The sequence below is a fragment of the Schistocerca serialis genome, chromosome 8, assembly GCF_023864345.2.
Source record: "Schistocerca serialis cubense isolate TAMUIC-IGC-003099 chromosome 8, iqSchSeri2.2, whole genome shotgun sequence".
Classification (NCBI taxonomy): domain Eukaryota; kingdom Metazoa; phylum Arthropoda; class Insecta; order Orthoptera; family Acrididae; genus Schistocerca; species Schistocerca serialis.
The window spans coordinates 461,766,600-461,779,801 of NC_064645.1; positions in this window are offsets into that span (position 1 = coordinate 461,766,600).

Sequence of the window (13,202 nt, forward strand, 5' to 3'; positions counted from 1 at the left end):
AACACACAATTTCTCTCCAACAGTAACGATACAGGGCAGGAAGGTGTTGTTCACGAGCCAGTTGATGATGAGCAAGCAGAGATGCATATCTGGCCACCCGCAGATTTTTGTGGTTTCGGAAACGTTATGATTTCTCTACTTGGCAGTCCATTTTCTAGCGTCCACAGTTCCACTCACTATCTCCAAATGACGAAATGACCTTATGGAAACCCTGAAACGTCCCCTTAGAAAAATTATGAATGACTGTGCTGGTAAACTTCTTATGTTATTTGATTTTCACACATCTGAGGAAAACTGAACGTACTCAGACATTTCTTTCTTTACTCATTCTGATCATCACTAAACTGACACACAATATTTTTTTTAGCGCAACGGAATCTGACTTTCAATAATCCCTACAAAAGAACAACCCTGACTAACAATAACCTATACCTTTCATGAATCACTTACCTCACAAAAATCTTCGTTACTCGAACTACCGCAATACAGCGAGCGCCAATACAGCCAGCTAAATGAAAGATTGTAAGTACTGAAGGCACTAACTACTGATAGGCATAGTTAGCAAAAGGAAGATTTTGACAGAGAAGAAACAATGTATTTACTTTAATAGTGTTCAAAAGTCATAATACATATCAGTTCGTGACATCCAGTCTTACAAATTCCCTTTTTCTGATGGACACACGTCCAGATCGTCCGCTCTCAAAACTCTGCCATCTCTCTCCCCACATCCACCACTGCTGGCGGCTCACCTACAACTGCTCAACGCTAAGCGCTGTTCAAATCCAACTGCCCAACACTACAATAGCGAATATTCCAACAATGCCAACCAGCCACAGACTGCACACAGCACAGACAGTGATTTTCATACAGAGCGCTAGGTGACGTTACCAATACAAAAACCTAAACAGCCTACCTAATAAACCAATGAAAGCAGAATACCAACATTCGAATTAAAAACGCTACGAACTTGACGCACCGACCTAAAAAGTAGTCCTGCGTTTAGGGGAAAACGTGCGGCTAAATATAGCGCCGAGTCCCGCAGATTTATTTTTCGTCCGGGCAGTCCTAGGCCCACCACAGTTCCCGACCTACCCTCACAAAGGCCGCCGCCAGACTCCTGATACTGCGGCCCACGAAACCGCTCCACGAGATAAACACGCAGACGTTTCGACCAATCAGCTTACAAGGAAGAATGTGAGCACATGAGTTAATAATTTCCTGCTCACGTCCATAGCTCTTGCTGGAAGTGTTGGCTGGAACCACCACCTTACAGCAAGAGCTTTCCAGTATGCTACTACAGGGAAACACCGACCATTCGGTTGCAATTACGTTCGTATGAGCAGTTGCCAGCGGGCTCGTGCGCATGCGCACAGCTGAACTCGCGTATGAGCAGTGCCTTCTTCCTGCTTGTGGCTACTTGAAGCGTGGCTGTTTGCCGTATGAGCAATAGCAGCAAGTAGCCAGATGCTAGCCGGAAAAATTTTTCCGGCGCGCACAAGCTGCCAGTTTGCGCATGCGCAGAGCAAGCTGAGTTATAGTGTGTGGTGGGGGGGGGTCCTTCCCCACGTGACCCGTGTATATGTTTCGTGTGTTCGTAATATTGCTGGTCTCTTTGTTTACAGCTCCCAAGTCAAAAGAAATCAAAACAGATTTCTGTGGCTGGGAGCCATCAAGTGAATTAATATACATTCTCATAACCATGAAAGACCAAAATAAGTTAGTTTCAATTTTCTGATTTTATATTATTTGCACGTTATTAGCAATCAACCATTAATGTCGTAACGAAGCTATTTAAGTCTGTTTTATAGAGAAATTTGCTTCTATTAATTTTTTCTCCGCCGTCGCAGATAGTTGAAATGAAATGAAATGTCGTGTGACGAGGGCTTCCCGTTGGGTAGACCGTTCGCCTGGTGCAAGTCTTTCAATTTGACGCCACTTCGGCGACTTGCACGTCGATGGGGATGAAATGATGATGATCAGGACAACACAACACCCAGTCCCTGAGCGGAGAAAATCTCCGACCCAGCCGGGAATCGAACCCGGGCCCTTTGGATTGACAGTCTGTCGCGCTGACCACTCAGCTACCGGGGCGGACAGTCAGTTTATTTGAAACGAAGTGTTTGATTCCGCACTATTGGCTACTTTCAACTTCGTTCAATTTCAAGTGTAAATTTTCATTTTCTGGGACGAATGACATTATACCATAATAAAGAACCAAACATGAGACTACAGTACTGGACCTCCAAGAAAATTGGTATCACGAAAACCACATGAAAAGCTGATTATCAGGTACTTCACAGTGCATCTGGACATAGAAATGTGCAATTAGTGCGGAATGAAGCATTTTAGTATGGTTTATGAAATCCCGATGCTGCTGGAGTAGTCTCTAATGTCCTGTTCCTTTTATGACACTGTAAGATCTCTGAATGCTATATACGTGCGCACATACGTAAACATTTACTTGAAGCTGACTAAGTAGGCAGATTTGGTCAGTAGTTTAGAACTAAATATTTTGTTTCAAATACAGTGACAGCTGTAGCAGAATTTTACAAATCTGCCTTCTGTGAAAGTGTTTATCGATCACAAGGTACTTGTTTAGTACTTCCTCTAGGCCTGAAGTTATTTCTTAATTTGTGTTTACGTCTTAAATTTATAGAATGCCATCCTATGCTAAATTTTAAACTGGCAGCATATCGAGCTTTATCGTTTTAACTCCCCACAAGGCTGCATATTTATTCCTAGAGCAGAATATAAACTGTCAGTTGTACAGTTTCTTTGCCTCACAGACAACCTTGTTAATTTTTTACACATTTTGAAATAGTCACGAAATTTATTGTCCTTTATTCCGATGTAAGCTACACAACAAACTGTTTCATTTTTGTTTTGCAAGAAATCTGTATTCCATGCTACTAGCTTTTTGCAGTGCTGTGTAGACGTAAACCTGATGGAAATGCTACATAACAATATTACAGAGTACGAATTTTAAAAAAAATCTGTCGAAGTCACCCCTTAGCAAAATGTTATGGTACTTCGAGCTGAAATGATATTTTTCCAAGAACTGCTTCCTTATTTACATCCTTTATCTGGGTGGGATACGATAAAACAATTCCTCTAAGTACAACTCTGTATGTCCTCTCAACAAAATGCCGCAGGGCTGCACATGGTCACGTGATGCGCCACCACGCTCGAATTTCCACCAGAAATGCGACGAAAAGCGTATGAGCAGAGCAAGCACCAAGCACGTGCTGCCTATATCATCGCAGCTGCGCATGCGCAGTACAGCCTGTTGTCTGGCGCCGTCTGGTGACTGCTCAAACGAACCTAATCACTGGCCTTTGAAAAAAGCGGAGTCGGCTCAGACCGACAAATATTTAGCCTCAGACCACCACACATGTAGCCGGATTAAAGGTGGACCGGTCCATTCTCTCTAGGCTGGAGAACAGTTCTCATTCACTGAAAAGCCGGCGCTTGCGTTCAGACCAGTGGCCACCCTAGTCTGCAGGGGTGGCCCAGGAATGATATGTCACAGCTGTTGTTTGTATAACCCCGAGATGCTGGCAGTCTCCTCTCTGTGACACGCACACCACTCTTGTTTTTTTACTCCTCGTCCGTTGCAACTGTAGTGCATGTTGGTTGACAACAACATTGCTTCTATCTGGTTGTCTACGTCACTGGTGCGTTGTAAAGCATTCCTTCTTCAATAATAAAAAAGGGGTGTCGTTCACAAATTTTTGTTCAAGACAGTTAATGTACTGCTCTCCTGAACACAATCTGTCAACACTTCGTCTCTACCTTCCATCATTCGAGTTACATGACAAAATTGATCATTAATATCCCATAATTCTATTACGAGGATCTACCCCAAGTACCGATGATCTCAGTGGCACACAAAATCGAAGTATATTCACACTCTCACCGTAAGTGACACGTAATTTGCCTGAAACCAAACCCGTGTCAAGACTAACTTGCTTATACGGGGTATGTCCACAAAGTGAGTTCCGTTTGGTTGTATAAAACAAACATGTACAGATACAGAAAAAATATTTATTGTACAAAAATCTGTAACTGTTGAACTGCTTTACAACATATCTTCCGAAATTTTGTAAGCACTTGTCATAGCGTGGCACAAGTTTTTGTATGTCTTCTTCATAGAAGCTTGCCGCCTGTGTATTCAACCATGTGGTAACATGTTCTTTCAGCTCGTCATCATCGCTGAAGTGTTGACCAGCAAGGACCCATTTTAGGTTAAAAAGAGATGAAAGTAGCTATGAGCGAGGCTGTACGGGGGATGATCAAACGCGTCCCATTGAAATTCCCGTAAGAGTTGTTTGATCACATTCGAAGTGTGAGGTCGGGGGCATTATCAAACAACATCTTTTGACAGTAATTCTCGACGCTTGTTCTGTATTGCGCGGTGCAGTTTCTTTATGGTCCCTCAGTAACCATGTCCATTGATTGTTTGGCCTCATGGTAAGAAATCAATCAGCAAAATGCGCTTTCTGTCGCAAAAAACGGTGCACATGACTTTTCGAGGTTTCAAGATTTGCTTAGGCTTGGGATGAAGTGTGCTTCCATTTCATTGTTGCCGTTTTGTTCCAGTGATGTCGTACGATACCCAAGTTTCATCCCCCGTGACTATCCGAGAAAGAAAACCACCGCCTTCTTCATTGTGGCATGTCAAAAACTGAAGAGCACTACCCATCCGTTGTTTTTTGGGTTGTTCAGCAAGAATTTTGGGTACCAAACGTGAGCAAAGTTTTCGAAATTTCAGTTTCTCAATCACAATTTCATGATTTAGTGATCATGGCATTTGCAGAACTTCCATAGCAAGGGCACTAGGTGTAAACTTACGGTTCTGCTTAATCTTCTCTTCAATTGTGTGAACCAGTTCATCAGTAACCACAGACGGGCGTCCACTTCGTTCTTCATCGTGCACTTGATCACGTCCTTCAATTGAACAGTCTGACCCATCTTCTAACCATTGAATCACTCATTGCATTTTGTCCGTAAACCTCGCAGATCTGCCGATGAATTTCTTTTGGTTTAACTTTCCTTGCATTTAGAAAACGAATCACAGATCTGATTTCACACGCGGCGGCATTTTTACTTACGCCTGACATTATAAAGAAGCATTACAAAGCACACGTCGGCAGCAGCGATCTGAAAATGGCGTACATGTCTTCTCCTTGAGCCAGAGTAACGGCCGCGCATGCTTGGAACTGCGATGGTAGCTCTGCCATGGATAGAAATGGAAATGGAAATGGAACTTCCTTTGTGGACGACCCTCGTATATTAAATTTCAGTACTGTAGTTTGACAAGCTTTGCGTCACCTTCGACTGTTTCTGGCTCGAAAACACGGTGACAATTTTTGTTATAGCACTTCGACTTTTCAGACAGTTGAGAACAACGTTAATATAGGAAGTTAAGAAGATTTTCCCTTTGGTCCACACCCATTCGCTCATTTGTTTAATGTTTGTTATTGCAGTATTCCATTCTGGCACTCGAACAGCAAGATCATGCCGCTGTCTCGTTACCATGTAGCTTCAGCTGATATTCCCACGAGCACCACCGGTCCCCTCTTCATTATGCTCCACTACCGAGCCAGCTGTAGCAACTGATGATGTCGGTGCGTGCGTAGCTACGGGCACAGCCAGCTGTTCCATCTGAACTGCACCATTCTCGTTTGACGTACGCGCTAAAACCTGCACATCAGTTCAATATTATTTGCAATAAAATGGTGAAAAGGCATAAAATGTCCGTCGCTTTTTGAAATGAACTGTTCCATCAGTCAACATGATTCGAATATAGGGGATATTTCAGGAAGACTAGTAAATATCTCAGAAGGTCGTAGTATAGACTAATGCAGATAAATCGTTTCACACGACATGAATTAAATTTTTATTGCTTACTGAAATACAACTGTAGTCCAATCAGATACACTACATCTACATTTATACTCCGCAAGCCACACAACGGTGTGTGGCGGAGGGCACTTTATGTGTTCCAGTCGCGTATGGTCCGCGGGAAGAACGACTGCCGGAAAGCCTCCGTGCGCGCTCGAATCTCTCTGATTTTACATTCGTGATCTCCTCGGGAGGTATAAGTAGGGGGAAGCAATATATTCGATACCTCATCCAGAAACGCACCCTCTCGAAACCTGGACAGCAAGCTACACCGCGATGCAGACCGCCTCTCTTGCAGAGTCTGCCACTTGAGTTTGCTAAACATCTCCGTAACGCTATCACGCTTACCAAATAACCCTGTGACGAAACGCGCCGCTCTTCTTTGGATCTTCTCTATCTCCTCTGTCAATCCGACCTGGTACGGATCCCACACTGATGAGCAACATTCAAGTATAGGTCGAACGAGTGTTTTGTAAGCCAACTCCTTTGTTGATGGACTACATTTTCTAAGGACTCTCCCAATGAATCTCAACCTGCCACCCGCCTTACCAACAATTAATATGATCATCCCACTTGAAATCGTTCCGTACGCATACTCCCAGATATTTTACTGAAGCAACTGCTACCAGTGTTTGTTCCGCTATCATATAATCATACAATAAAGGATCCTTCTTTCTATGTATTCGCAATACATTGCATTTGTCTATGTTAAGGGTCAGTTGCCACTCCCTGCACTAAGTGCCTATCCGCTGCAGATCTTCCTGCATTTCGCTGCAATTTTCTAATGCTGCAAATTGTCTCCATACTACAGCATCATCCGCGAAAAGCCGTATGGAACTTCCGACACTATCTACTAGGTCATTTATATATATTATGAAAAGCAATGGTCCCATAACACCCCCCTGTGGCACGCCAAAGGTTACTTTAACATCTGTAGCCGCCTCTCCATTGAGAACAACATGCTGTGTTCTATTTGCTAAAAACTCTTCAATCCAGCCACACAGCTGGTCTGGTATTCCGTAGGCTCTTACTTTGTTTATCAGGCGACAGTGTGGAACTGTATCGAATGCCTTCCGGAAGTCAAGGAAAATGGCATCTACCTGGGCGCCTATATCTAATATTTTCTGGGTCTCGTGAACAAATAAAGCGAGTTGGGCCTCACACGATCGCTGTTTCCGGAATCCATGTTGATTCCTATAGAGTAGATTCTGGGTTTCAAGCAATGACATGATACGCGAGCAAAAAACATGTTCTAAAGTTCTACAACAGAACGATGTCAGAGATTTAGGCCTATAGCTTTGCGCATCTGCTCGACGACCCTTCTTGATGCTTGCTGAATACGAAATGATTAAGTCCAAATCTAACGTTAGTAAGTTCCACCTCCTACTTCACTTTCGAATTCACTCGTGTAGCTCTTCAGAAATCGCCTTGGCGTTGTTTTATAGGGCTGCACTATTCATTATCCGATCAGTCAGTTCGCCTCTTTGTTTACTTTTTCTTTGTACATTCCGTCTTTCAAGCATTACCACGGGCAAAAATCTAAAGAATTCCAGGGAATTTTAGGTTTAAATCATGCACCAACTGGCGACTAAAATGTGCACGGCCCCCGTCATGCTGTAGAACACATCCATCGTTTTAGCCAGAGGGATCTCTTCCAGTAATGCCGGAAGCTCGTCTTCAGGGAAGTCTGAGCAATGGGGATGTGTTAGACGGTGTAGTGTCACACTGGATCCAATGAGCTCTGTGCATATCATACCACACCATAAATTTATAGAGAAACTTTCTTGAAAACGTCTCTCCACAAAGGCAAGTGGGTTTTCATCAGTACGCTGATATGAATTGCGATCGTTTGTAATAACATCACGGGTGAAAGTGATTTTATCAGTAAACAGTACTAATGTGATTAGAATTACTCGGGGATCTGTAATTAGCCAGCGATAAAATTCCTATCTCAACCTGCGTCTACTTCTCGGAAGTGGTGTAGCGCTGTAAATGATAACAATACGAACCAAGCATACGTAATGTCCGCCGAAGTCTTGTATATGCACCACCGCTACACGCAGAGATTCTGCATGACCTTCTTAAAGAACTACATTCTACCAGCTGCATAATGTGTTCTACTTTATCCACACTCTCGTCATTTGCACGTTGAGATCGTATATGACTGCTGGGCACTGCATCCGTCCCACGGAAATTAATGCAAACCCGACTAAAATCACTCGAAGCTGGTACTTTGCGGATAGGAGATCATCCACCGTATTCTCTACAAGCAGCAACGTCTCCATTACAAAACCCCTGCAGAGATACCATCCCGTCAGCACAGCATTCTTGGATACGCGTGGCATGCAGAAATGGCGAACAAATCACAGTCACAGTCGAAAAACTGAGTTAACGGAAACTGAAGGACAACTTCACTGTTTGAACTCCAAAACAAAATTGATAATCGATAAATAAACACACAACAACTGCAGTATAAGCGCTCACTGTAACCGGTTGTACCTGTGTAACTCATAAAAATTGGACACACGTTGTACGGAATGCTTTATTCGAATTACGTTGTAGTGCTGCCGTTCAAAATATTTACTGTTTCTCCTGAAACAGCCAGTATAACGTGTGTTTTGGTATGAGTGTCCTGCTGCATAATCTCAGTATACCTCTAATAAATAAGAGAAACCACACACATTGTCAAAAAAGCATAAAATAAAAAAATGCGTTTGGATAGTTTTCTGTTACTACAAAATGCAGAAACACCAGGATCATTAGAGTAAAGGATTTGAATTCTGCGATACGAGAAGAAATTCACCCTACAATCCGATTAAAATTATGTACTTGATAGTTGGCGCCTGTCTCTTGCCGCTACAGTGTTGCCAACATACGCTGCCGGCTAACGTTCGGTTACAGGCGATACACAGATACAGCGGGTCACTTCACATTTGCTGTTAATGTGTATAACGCGGAGCAATGCTGGAAGTAGTTGCAGCGATGCATGACGGAAATTGATATCTGATTTTGAGTGCCAATGACTGAAATGCGGCAGACGACACGTTTTGTAGCCCTGAAATTAAACTCATGTCCTAACCTAAACACAACCCAGTGATGCCAAATGTATCCGAGGAAACGGCGATCAGAAATCTGCTCCAGAAGTAAAATCACGATCGCTTTCAGGCGAACCTCAGCGACCAAACTCAAGACAGAAAACTTTCATAATGCGTTTCTTTGCATATCCATCTTCCGTAGCAAAATGTCAGTTTCAGCAGTAACAGCGAACTGTAATTTCTCACCGTCATTGGTTACCGGAAGCTGTCCTCACACTGGCTACACGACATGCCCTGTTTCCAGTCGATGAGTGGTTGGCACTCCGATGCAGATATAGGCGACACCAGCATATTACAAACGAAAAAAAAGAATGATAGGAGGAAAAGTAAAAGAAAATAAAAAAGTCAGTACAATAATGAAAATGACGCGACAGAATATTAGAAATAAAAAATCATTTAAACCAGTTAATTGGTCCGCAGCTCGTGGTCGTGCGATAGCGTTCTCTCTTCCCGCGCCCGGGTTCCCGGGTTCGATTCCCGGCGGGGTCAGGGATTTTCTCTGCCTCGCGATGACTGGGTGTTGTGTGATGTCCTTAGGTTAGTTAGGTTTAAGTAGTTCTAAGTTCTAGGGGACTGTTGACATAGACGTTAAGTCCCATAGTGCTCAGAGCCATTTGAACCATCTGAACCAGTTAATTGAATAAAATGATAGTCAAAGTCTGTCGATAACGTTTGTAAGGTGGCGTTATTTTACAACTTACAAACCGCGTTTACATCCAATACGGCATAAGTAAGCCCCTTCAATGACAGAAAAGACAAGTTTGTGATTGTTCATAAAAAACCATGTATGTGACTGACATCGGCTAGTATACTTAATTAATTGTATAATGTCTGCATGTCGGGTGACTGGGGAACAAGTAGAGCCGTGAAACTCGTGGTAGAACGGAAGGACACAGGAAGCTCACACATTCCTTCGGACAATAGCACGGCAAAGCCGCTCCCGGCACTAAATCCGGGACCCACCTGTTTGCTGGGCCAACTGCAAAAAGGGAACACGTGGTCGGCATGCAGGCTTGAGAAAACAGTTTGGTCAGCTAAAATCACATGGCAGCAGGTATTCGTGTGCTTTCCTACGGACATAGAAAGAACTTCCAGAAAGTTCGATCTGGATTCTAAATTACGATTGTCGGCGTTCAGAAACGAGCGCCTTCCGGAAAGATGATTCGCCACCCAAATTTAAGGGGGGGAAAAAAGACTTTGAGCAGCGAAAGGAGGAGTGAAGCGAGTCGTTGCGGGGTCGTGGGGCAGGGGAGTCATCGTGGAGGACCACGGCAGTCGACGGACGTCTTCAGCTGTAATTTTGGTGAAGTACAATTTTGCTATTATCTTGCTAAAGCGAGAAGTTCTGCAGTTGCAGCTTCTGATCATTACAGTGATCTTGCTTATGCACCGGCGTGTAGGAAAGTGAATTTACATTGGTGAATCTCGTGTTCTACTCCGTTCTGCACTGAGGTTTCACACTGCTCATTGAGATAGCAGTTCCTTCTTGCTATTTGTATGTATTGTATTGTGTGTGAACCGGGGGCCTAGAAACGACGGAGAGGCTCCGTCCCCGCCGCAGCCACAGTGGTCCACAACCCCACGACGACTACCGCAGTCCACTTCACCCCTCTGCCGCCCCACACCGAACCAATCTTTCAGGGTTCTTGTGCGTTCGCCCCCCCCCCCCCCCCCCCTCGGGGACGTCATCCACCAGACGAGTGTAACCTCTGTTTGCATGGTAGAGTAATGGTGGTGTACGCGAACGTGGAGAAATTGTTTGCGCAGCAATCGCCGACAAAGTGTAGCTGAGGCGGAATAAGGGGAACCAGCCCGCATTCGCCGAGGCACATGGAAAACCGCCTAAAAACCCTCCACAGGCTGGTCGGCTCACCGGACCTCGACACATGTCCGCCGGGCGGATTCGTGCCGGTGACTAGGCTCTCCTACCCAATCCGGAAAGCCGTTGCGTTAGACTGCACGGCTAAACGGGCGGGCTTCTTGCTATTTAGTGCAACGAGGGATGTCAGTTACTCTGCGCCTAATCACAGTTCGCGAGTATAGGGCAGAACCAGACAGTTTAGGGGCCAGTATTATTAATACAGGGAGAACCTGAGATTTCTAATCATTATTTAGTTTCTTTAAATTGTTTTTTATGATGAATATATGTGTTAAGATCACGGCATTTATCCTTTAGTAGATAATATTTTCCTGTACCAATTAATCTTCTCTCTTTTGTACATTTTACAACTTATTCGTTAAAAGGCGTCTGGATTTTGTCGGCTTATCCTGACATTCTGTTGTATCCACTGGAAAAGGTTAGGACAGTTTACAAAATTAATGGAAATAACGTTCTACTGCTGGGGGATGTATAAGTGTCTGGGCGACTTCCATTGCGCAAATTATCATTTGAACGTACTCGTGGCAAGTCTCCGCCATCAATAGCCAGTAGAAGAAGTGGAGGAACGTTAGACGTTTCGAAAAACAACAGATCCGTTACATTTGACGAGTTTGGAACCTACAATCTTCCACAGGTCAGGTTTACATGCTAACCACTGCTCTATGTCCCTAGAGTGAACAAGGTTGTATGTTTATAACTCTGGTGACCCAGTCGTAACGATTAATTGCAGCCTTCAAAAATTCGGCTGTACGCAATGTCGAACGATGCTTGTCTAATGTAAGCCGACCTCTGATATTATAATAACGGCACATGTGGCGCTGAATCTCGTCTTGTGCGGAAGGATCCAGCAGTGTTTGGTTCGCAATGTGTATGAAGCGTGTGTATTTTATTTCCATCGTTGTGTGTGTTTGTCTATGTTGTTTTTAGTATGGTTATCATCTATGATGAAATACGAAATATAAGGGCCAGGCCCAAGATTCTGGGTACAAACACTTCAAGAAAGAAAGCCACACAAGACATTGGAAGTAAACTAACTGTTGTTGCAGTAACGTTCGGTCTTGACGTTGAGCGCTGTGATTGGAGTAAACAAGCTACCCCCTTAAGGGGGAACGTTGATGAAATTGACCACAAATGTCAATTTTCGATTTATTTTTTATTTGTTAGTACAACTCATGGACAATAAGTTCCCAAAGTTTCAATGTTTAAATCGCATCCGAAAAGCCTGAAAATTAATTAAAAGTGTGACGCGGCCTCCCTGCTACACCCTCGTTTTGAAGCAGCACTTCAATACCAGCTAAGTGAACAACGATTCTGTGTACTACTTTCAACCAAACGTGTGCGGGATACATCTAGAAGGCCGTAATACATACTCTTTGGTTTTATAGACAATCTTTGGCCGATCCCGCACTTCTCAAAAGGTGTGTTCATGGCAAAACCCAAAATCCAGATGAGTCTCTAAATTAACTCGTATGGAAACGATGCCCTAAACACACATTTACATCTGCTACAGTTGTCGGAATTGCAACTTATGATACAGTTATTGTATTTAATGATGGGAACGTCGGGAGGATGAAGGTATTAGATAGAATGGGCTTCAAGATAGGAAATTTTACTCAAAACATCCTGAGAAAAATAGATTTTCAGCGCGTCTCTGCAGCTGAAAAGTCAGTTGAAGATCTGGTAAAGGAAAAAAGACGGACAACAAGAAACCAAAAGAGAAGCCTTGAAGGGGAAGACGACCTAGTATACAAATGTGGTGCCTTCTGAAGAAGTGACATAAGGAAATAAGTTAGTTTGAACTTTAAACTGCGTTTCCTGAAAAGTTTGTTTTTCAAAGTTTATGTACCTTTTCCTCAGATTCTATGAATGCTGTAATTATGAAATTTTGAGCACATATTTAAGTAAACCTAACAAACGTTGTCTCAAGAGCAAATTTTGAAATTCTGATTGCAAGCTGAGATATGGGGCAAAGTGCTTGGAATTTTGCATGAATTTAAAATTGTACTTGTGGAATTATAATTAAAAAATTATGAAAATTCTCGTATTTGATCTAGTCGAAAAAACTCTTGAGAGAAGATTACAACATATAAAGAGATGAAACAGAGAATTTTTTGTAGAAATCTCTTAAATACTTTCTGAGAAAAAGGAACATACATTATTTTTTGAAAATAAAACTTCAAATTTCATTCAAAAAAAGTTGGATATATATAATTGAAGGATATTATATGTAAATGTGTTACTATCATGTAAAGCGTGGTACAAAATTTCATGGCCATATCTCCAAAACTGTGGATTTGGCGCATTTTTGAAAGAGTGTGTGTTTT